The 9,327-nt window shown below is 44.9% G+C and overlaps 1 pseudogene; it reads left to right on the top strand.

Annotated features, from left to right (window-relative positions):
* The first annotated feature begins 579 nt into the window (after positions 1–579).
* Positions 580–7,116, top strand: LOC110595445 (annotated as a pseudogene).
* The last annotated feature ends 2,211 nt before the right edge of the window (positions 7,117–9,327 follow it).

Consider the following 9,327-nt stretch of genomic DNA (forward strand, 5'->3'; position numbering starts at 1 on the left):
GAGTCAGGGCCAGAGCACAGAGATTACTGCAGACAGATTTTCAGTGGCCACCCTGGCTTCACATGAACTGCCCTCAACAAACCATCCAATGCCAGACCCAACCCCAGGTACCACCTCAGCTCTGGCCCCTTACAGGTGACCCACTGCCATGTCTCAGCCAGCAGCCCAGCAAGAAAATGTGTAAGGATTTCTGAGCCCCTTTCTGCTTCTGGGCCCAGGTCTGAGTGTATTCCTTCTAGGGAGGGGGAGAAAGCATGTTGGGGGTGAAACCAACACCCCAAGAGCTGGAGTTCTGAAGGGGAAACATGGTCCTTTTCCAGGAGCCATTGATAACCCTGACTCTTGGGGTCCATGTGTTGCCTCAACAGGAGATCAGAGGGAAAGATGGAGGCTTGGACAAGGGGGATTTTCAGAACTAGGGCTGTGCTGGGAGCTGCAACTCACTGGAGAGCTCTCCTTCCAGCTAGCCTCTGAGAGCTGCTGAGGAAGAGTGTTGGACACCCATCGAGGTGGGCAATGTCGTGCAGGCATCCAGTCGACCCTTGGATGTGATCTTTCTTCCTTCTGTTGGTCTTTCAGCTGCTGGGATATGAACGACAACACGGCTTCTGTGGTGGGTGATCAAAGGTCCTGTGGTTTGGCTCTATAATGGTGAGTGACCCTAAGATGAAGAGGAAGGGAAGGGTCCTGGGTAGAAAGGCATAGGAGAAGGGTCACCACTCAACCCAACCTGCTTTTTTGTCATGGCTGCATTACGAGTATGTTCTGTAACATGAACACACAAATTATTTAACTATCTAGTGTTGAATATTTGTATTTTTCCATTCTCTTCATTGCAAAAAAATGCTATTAGAAATAGTTTTGTGCATAATTTTGAGCATGCGCAAATATTTCTTTAGAATAAATCCCTAGAAGTGGAATTGCTATGTCAAAAGGGCATGCATTTAAAATTTCAGATCCCAAACGACCTTGCAAAAGCCCTTTAACAATTTATATCTCCTCAGGAAGAGATTCTCATTTCCCCCATCATTTTCTAAACTTATCATATCAATTATTTAAATTTTTGCACAGTCTGCTGGAGGATAATGGTAGCTCATGGTTTTAGTGTAAGTTTCTCCATATTGCTAGTGCAACTGAGCATTTTTTTCAAACATTTATTGACAGTTGTTTTCATTATGGATATTCCTGTGTATTTTTATTGCTCATTTTTTTCTATCAAATTGTCTTCCTTACTGTATGAAGAAGTAACACTTCCCTTGTTTCATACACAGTAAGCATTTTCCACCTCTGCATAACTTTTCTGTGGTCACATCAAAATTTCTTTTTGTAAATTATTTTCTTGCTTATGGAGGCCTTTCCTTCCCTAAGATACAAAAATATTCTTCTTGTTTTGCCACACTTTTGTGAATTGAACTATTACACGTACCTATTAAATACAGCTGAAATCTTATCTTTTATCTGGTCTGTGATGATATTTCATTTTATCTAATTTTTAAAATGGATAGGCATTCCACCCTTTCAATCCTTTTTACTGAATCCTTTCTCTATTTTGTTGAAATGCCATTTTATTATAAACACTTAATATACTGGTCTTTGTTTCCAGACTTTCCACTGTGTGTTACTAATTTATTTGTCTATTCTCATGGCAGGGGCACTAATAAGCTAGTTACTGTAGCTTTGTGGTGTGTTCTGGTGTGCAGATTTCCCCTTCATTATTATTGTCTTCAGAATTTTCTTGCACATTTACTCTTTCCGGTAGACTCTTGAATACTGTTGTCAATTTCAAAAAAAAAAGTCTGGTTGATATTTGTGTAGGAATTTCATTGGATCTGTGGACTAATTTCAAGGAGAATTGATTTTCTTAAAAGACTGAGTCTCAACCAATAATGTGGCGTGATTCTCCATTTATTCAGTCTTTTTCATGGAGTCATTTTGGTAAAGATTTTTTAGTTTTCTTCCTTGTTCTTATTATGTTTAGTGTTAAGGTGTTTCCAGTTTGGGCTTTTATTATGTCTAGAAATCATTCTTTCATTATATCTTCTAGTGGGCTACTGCTGGTATATAGGGAAGCGATTGGTTTTTGTGTAGTTTTTCTTTTCTTAGTTATGTTTCTGGTCGCTCTTACTATTTTTATCCCTTTTCAGTTGGTTCTTGTGAACTTTCTAGGTAGAGAATTATACAATCTGCCAATGAAAATGGGCTTTCTTCTTTCTTTCCAATATGTATGTCTTTTAGTCCTTGTTTTTGTAGGGATGATGTCTACTCTTGCTTTTGGCAGTTACCTGTCATTGATTTAGAAAAGTTTTCTTTTTGGCTTGTTTCTGTGTGTGTATGTGTGTGTGTGTGTTTAAGTCAACAATGGGTGTTCAATTTTATCAAATATGTTTTAGAGACATTCCCTCAGGTGATCATTCCCTTAGTGATGGACATTTATAGTATTCCAGTTTTTCTCCACTGGGAAAAAATGCTGCAGTAAATATATTTGTGAATATTTTTAGCATATGTGAATATGTATTTAAAATAAATCCCTAAGAGTGGAATTTCTGGGACAATGGGTATGTACATTGAACATTTTCATGGATATAAAATTGCCCTCTGTGAGCAAGATACAAGAGTGCCCATTTCCTATGTTGGTGTTTCTATTACTGAACTATATCCACCAATCTTCTGGGGAATAATGGAAACTTATTGTCTTATTCTGTTATTGTAACAAATATTAGATTTTTTGCATGTATATGATAAAGTCTTTATGACCATGGCCTATTTCTTTTAATACACTGATAGAGTTTGTTTATTAATAGTTTGACGTTTTTGTGTTGCTCTTTGTAAGTCCTAAGGGGTGTGTGTGTGTGTGTGTGTGTGTGTGTGTGTGTGTGTGTGTCCTTTTTGTCTTTGTTTTTGTAATAGTATTTTGTTGGCTCATAGGTGATCTGGAAGGTTTTCTTTTTATTTACTTTGAAAAAATTAAGTAGCATGTAAATTATGTCTTCCTTAATGTTACTCTAACATTAGTCCGTAAAATTCCCTGAACTGGTGCCTTTTAATTCATACATCTTTGATTACTTTTAAATTTCTCTTGAAGTTATTGCTCTACTTAGATTTTCTATATCGTTTTTTTTGTTTTTTTGAGTTGGTGTCTCACTCTGTCACCCAGACAGGAGTGCAGTGGCCACTCCCGGTCACTTCCACCTCAACCTGCTGGGCTCAGCCTTCCAAGTAGCTGGAACTACAGGCGTGCACTACCACACCCGGCTAATTTTTTATTTATTGTAGAGATGAGGTCTCGCCAAGTTGCCCAGGTGGGTCTCCAACCCGCGGGCTCAAGCAATCCACTCACCTCAGCCTCCCAAAGCACTGGGATTACAGGCTGAGTCACTGAGCCTGGCTGATTTTCTGTATCTTTTAAGTTGATTTATTTTCCCATTTTGCTTAATTTTCTCTTAGGAGTTAAAATATTGTGTACATCTCTTGTCTTGCCCTCTTTCTCATGCCTTAATTTCTTTAATTGTATTTTTTTCCTTTCTCATTGATTAACCTATGCAATTAGCAGTATCTACTGAACTAAATCCCAGACACTGATTAGACACTGGGCATGTAGCAGAGAACAAGAGTGATAGAATTCTGCCTTCTTTTCTGACTCACTCATAATACTCTTTCCTATTTCCCAGTACTCCTATGTAATTATTTTTCTTCAATCTCTTCCTTCATTTCAGTGATAGTGTAGGAGACTGGGGAGATAAATGAGAGTTCTCCTACTGCCATCTTGGATTAGAAGTCTAATAGATAGAATCTTGTCTAGATGGGATAGGATCCTGTTGGGGAAATAATAACCTATGCAAAGGCAAGGGGATGAAAAAATGACTTGACCCAGATCACATCATCCTTTTCATTCCTCCTCAGGTTAACTTTGTGTTTTCATTGGCATCATCTTCATCCTTATGCAGAAACTTCAGTCTCCAGACATGGGAGGCAATGAGTCCAGCATCTATTTGTAAGTACCATTATGTGGATGCCACAGCCTCTTATGACAGCCATGTTGGCCCTGCCCTCAGCTCAGAGGCAGGAGAATACCTGGGTTTTGCTGATAGGGTGACCTAACATGGACATTTGCAAGATTTCCTTCTGATTAAAGAACCTTTAAAAGATAGTTACTTCCCAGTCTTCAGCCAACCCACGAACTTCTCATTTGCATGGTTATTGCATGGATGGGGGTGGGGGGGGAGAGAGAGAGACTGACTGACAGAGCCTGTATGGCACTAGAAAAGTCAAGATGGGAAACACCAGATTCCCTAGAGTATTAGAGTGCATTAGGGTCTTGGTTGGTTAAAAGTTGGGTTTCCTTTGGGGATCTTGGTTCTGTGGGAAGCTTGTGAACGCCATTTGATACACTGTTGCCTGACATCCTCACCTCTATCCCAGACTGTGGAAGTTGCTTAGTCCTCACTAGTGAGTCAGGTGAACATTCTCACTGGTCTGAGTTGGAAGGGGGTGTCTTTCTGTCCTCTACCTTCCCTCAGGGAAGCTCTACCTCTGCATGTGACTCTTCTTCCTCAACTCCCTCCTTCTGGAACAGGGACCATCTGATTTGTTTGGGATTGTTAGTGTAAGACTTTCTCCACTTCCATGGCCATTTGATTTCCGAGAAGTATTTCTGTGGTCATGTCCCTAGCAGCTTACCCCTGCCTGCCCGGTCCCACCCCTCTCCCAGCTCTGTCCCATTCTGAAATTAGGCAGAGCACCTTCCTCTTCACTCTTTTGGGCTCATGAACAAGAGTGTGACCAGCTGGATCTGTGAGGTCTGGGGACATTTCTGATGCTGAGAAGGAAGATTGGCGGCCCCCTATGATTGGCTGGAGGGGCCCATGGGTACAGTCTGATTCTGAGGGCAGTCTCTGGGATCCATCTGTTGGCAAGGCAGAAGCCATATGTGTTATTTCCTCAGTTTCTTCAGGAGAAAGCAAGCTAGAAGGAGCTGAGATGTCTTCACCGCACTGTTAGGTGCATGGTCCTGCCTTCATCAGATATCCCAACCTGGGGCTCACAACTTTGATAGCTGCCCAGTGGATGTCAGATTAGACAGCAGAGAGACCCCAGTAGAGGGCTCCTCTAGCCCTACTGCCCACCCCAGCCATTCTCCTGAAAAGAGGGAGAGGCAGGAACTACTAAGAGACCAACTCTCAGGTCCTTTCCTAGGGCTACTTGGGGCTTCCCTACAGAGATGGAGCTAGCTCTTGGTCTGTCTGTCTGTTCAGCCTGGATCCCTCCCCTTGTAGAAGCCCTTTCTCAGGGTTCGGGTACCTAGCATGGGTCCTGGATTGTTCAGCCATGTTTTCTCTGCTTGTACAATGTTTACATTACGTGGGAAAAGATACTTTTTTTCCCAATCCGTTTATTCATGTTTTTGCAAGTTTTTACCAGCCCCTGCTTATATGTGTGTATTACGTAGTAGAGAATTGCTTGATATAAATCATAAAGTCTCAGAGACACTTTACTGGGCAGACCAGTGGGACCAGCCCTCTCTACTACCTAATCTGCCCAGGAGAGATCATTTCTGTCTTCATCTCAAGGATCCATAAGACAGGGCCCTTCTGCTCCCCTCATATCCCTGCCCGGTGTCAGAAATGATGTCCTTATGTCTGGCCTCAGTTTCTCTTGCTTGGTTGTAGATTGGCTCCCACACTAACAGTGATCTCCAATATTTGAAGACAGTGGATAGCTAAGTTGGCCTATGTCTCATTTGAGCTCTGGCAGCCTCAGTTTCCTTCCCTTCCTGGTAGGATCCATTCTTCTTCTGAGCCACCCTCCCACCCCAGGACCTTTTTGTCTGTGGAGGGTCCTCTCAGTTTCCCCTTACTCTGTCTATGCAGGGTCACACTCAGGATTTCAGTCTCAGCCTAAATAAGGACACCCTACTCAACCCTGAACACACTTTGCCAGCCCAGACATTCTGCCCTGTGCAACAAGACCCCAAAGGATCTTGTGGGAAAGAAATGTGGGCCAAGGTTCATGTGGGAAAGAAATGTGGGCCAAGGTTCAAATTCTCCATAGATGAGGAGCTGTGAATATCTTCAGGCCTTCCAAGGGCATAGAGAATAATCATTTGTAGTTAGCACATGTTTTATACATTTAAGTACCATATTAACTCTGGACACTTAAAAAAACCAGAGAAAGCCTTGAGCCTCGAGGATGAGAAACTCAGGTGGAGAAGGTCTGCAAGCCAAGCATGAGTGTCAACACAGGGAAAGAGATCAGCTTGATCCCACTACGTTCAGCAACATGTGTGAGTGCTTCCAGGGTCAAAGAGACCCTGCTGGTGAATGTGGGTGCTAATCCAACTGACCATGCTGATAAGAACTGCAGAGGGGCAACCCCTCGGGTCCCTTCCCACTATGGGAGCTTTTCTATCCTCTCAACCTCTCAATAAATCCTGCTTTCTAAAAAACAAACAAACAAACAAACAAACAAACTTCAGAGCACTCAGAAATACTTGCAACTTGGTCTGTGCACACTTAATACTCACAAACACCCAGTGAATCTGGTGGAATAGGTAAGCGATTGTTCAGTAGAATCCGCATTTGACAACAGGGGAACTAGTAATCAGTGAAGCAATGTGAGCTCAGCAGGAAGGAATGCAGCCTTGACTGTGATGTAGGCAAGCTGTTGCTCCAAGTTTGATGACCCATCCTCAAGGAATTTACAGACGGGAAGGTAGCATTAAACAAGTGTACAAGGCTTCCTGGAAGGAGAGGCCCCTGGTGGGCTCCAGCTCTGTGTAAAAGTGCCCCGAGCTCAGAGTGATTGGAAGAAGAGTTGGCTTTGAGCTAGGAGGTGTCTGTGATGGGAGGAGGGGAGAATGTCAGTTGGTGGGAGGGAGAGGGGGGTGGATAGGTGGAGAGAACAGGGCTTGGTGGGAAGGGAGATTCCAGGGCTATGCCCAAGTGCCCTTGGGCACCAGAGTTATACGTGGGCCTGAGAAGCCTCTTCAGATCTGTCCACAACAGCTCTCCGGTTTTTTCCTCTGTTTCCAGAACAAATTTAAACCCGCGAGTCCCCAAGAAAACCCGAGAGGACCCCCTGCCTGTGCCCTCAGACCAGCATTCACTCCTTTTCCTGTAGGTTGTTTCCAGCTGTTCAGGTGATGAGGGTTTGTCATCCATAGACCAAGACGGTGCTCCTGTCCCAGCCTCAGAAGGACCTGTTGGGGTCTGGAACCCCTGCTGGGTGATGGCGGCTCTGAGCTATTCATCCTCTCTGAGTTGATGATGCTCCTGGTAGAATGAGTGGCTGGGGTCAGGACTTGGGCAGTGAGAGTCAGGCGCTGGGTCAGGGCTCAACATGTGTTCAGGAATGACTTGGTCTGGGGCAGGGGTTAGGGCTCAGCCCTAGGCTGGGGTCAGCACTCAGCCTGGGGGAGGTCAAGGTTAGCTAGAGTTTGCCTCTGTGAGCAGCTAACTGGCTCAGAAAGGGGAGGGGCAAGGTATCCAGGGTAGACACTGACTACAGGGAGAGCCTCAACCCTCTGCCCTGGAGTGAACTGGCTTCATTCCCAGTGTCCCCCACCCTGGGAAGATGGGCACTGGAAGCTGTAATTTGAGTTGGGGAGGAAAAACCATCTGTATCCCCAGTGGGGTCTCCTCAGCTCCATTGGGGAGGACCGCATACACGTCTGGAGATAGACTTTGCCAGAGTTAGGCAGAAGTACAGCCAGAAGCTTTCAATCTAGGGACTTCCCCCACAGACAGAGGCTTCCAGCTCACAAGGGGCTCCATCTTCCGCTCCCAGAGCACGTCCTCTCCTGCTGAGGAACATACAGTCTTCATAGTTCCTGTTAGGAGTTAGCATCAGGGAATTGTTACCTTCATTTTGCAGATGAACAGACTGAGGCCTAGAGAAGAAAAGTGGTACCACCTAAGATCACCCAGCAAGTCAGTGGCCAAACAAAGGTGGTGGGCAGGGAAGATCTGGAGATCTGTGAGCTATGCTTCTTACTGGGGTGCCGGTGTGGTGGGGAGCACTTCCTGGGGACTCAGTGGGATTCTGGGGTACACAGCATCTTAGCATCAGGAAGGACCCTATGGAGTGTGTGTATTCAGCTCCATCCACCATGTTGTGTGGACCGGCAAGTGTCTAGTGCTATGCTGACCCCTAGGACCACAGAGTTGAAGAGGACAGGGGTGCTGCCTGCCTGCAGAGGGCTCCCCACAGATGTCTCTGTCAAGTGTCCTGCTGAATGTTTCCCAGGCTGCAGCCCAACCAGCCTGCACCGAAAGGCCACAGAAGCATTTGTAAAGTTTGGCCCCACAGAAACCATGTGCTGGATCCCTGGGTGATAGATGTGAGTGCTGAGACCTGGAAGGGGCTGTGACCTTCCTGCGGACACACAGTGAAGCCATGGCAGAGCCAGGCCTGGAGGCCAAGGTTCTCCAACTTGCAGACATGGGTACGGGCCCTGCGCCTGCAAGGGGGCCTCCTGCCTTCTGATTCAGGCTGCTCCATTCTCCAGATAACCCCCAGGCAACACCTGGGCCTGAACTTCTTACCTTCTCTTGGATCCAACTCAGATAATTTATCTCATCAGCCAGCATAGGTGCATCTCTTCTTCTTGATTAAAACCTGATTGATTTTCCCTGATTGTCCTTTCAGAGATTCTGATGTTTTCTTTTTCCCACCCCATCTCTGGCTTTTCTGCCACCATCTTGTTCTCTTTCTTTTTAGCGAATCCTTTTGTGCAATGTCATCAAAGGTTGGGAAAGGCCTTCTCTCTAGACCCACCTCTCCCAAGAGCTTTCCCAAGGGTCTCCCCTATGCTGCCCTTGACCTGCCCTCCCCTCCCTCTCCATTAGAGCCATACACCTTTACCAGGTGCAGGGTTTCCCAGCTAACTCGTCACTAAATGGTCTTTAGCATGCTTTCTAAAAATCAGAGGAGTTTGTGTTTGTAGAAACATCTAGGGTTTAAAAGGGGTAGGGACATTCTTGGAACTAAAGAAAGCAGAGTCACAGAGGGGAACAGCTGAAGCTTTAGAACTGGTGTGGAAGTTTTGAGCTTGGCATGTAGGAAGCAAAAGCTGATGGTGGGGTCTCCTGGAGCCTGGTTTCTGTGGTTCACCCAGGCCAAGATTGAGGAGTCACTGGTCATAGGAGAGGCTAACAAACTTTTCAGTCTATTTGAGGAATAGAATAGTGACCATTTTTATATACTCAGTTAAGCTCTTTTAATTATTGAAAAAAAATACTTATTTGAGCCTGCCTTTTTGTATGTGTATAAAACAGACCTTTGACATTCATGGAGGACTCATGAAGCGATGTCTGTGATACATGACTATCT

This window comes from Carlito syrichta, unplaced genomic scaffold (assembly GCF_000164805.1).
Source record: "Carlito syrichta isolate Samal-C Ts95f unplaced genomic scaffold, Tarsius_syrichta-2.0.1 Scaffold301975, whole genome shotgun sequence".
Lineage (NCBI taxonomy): Eukaryota > Metazoa > Chordata > Mammalia > Primates > Tarsiidae > Carlito > Carlito syrichta.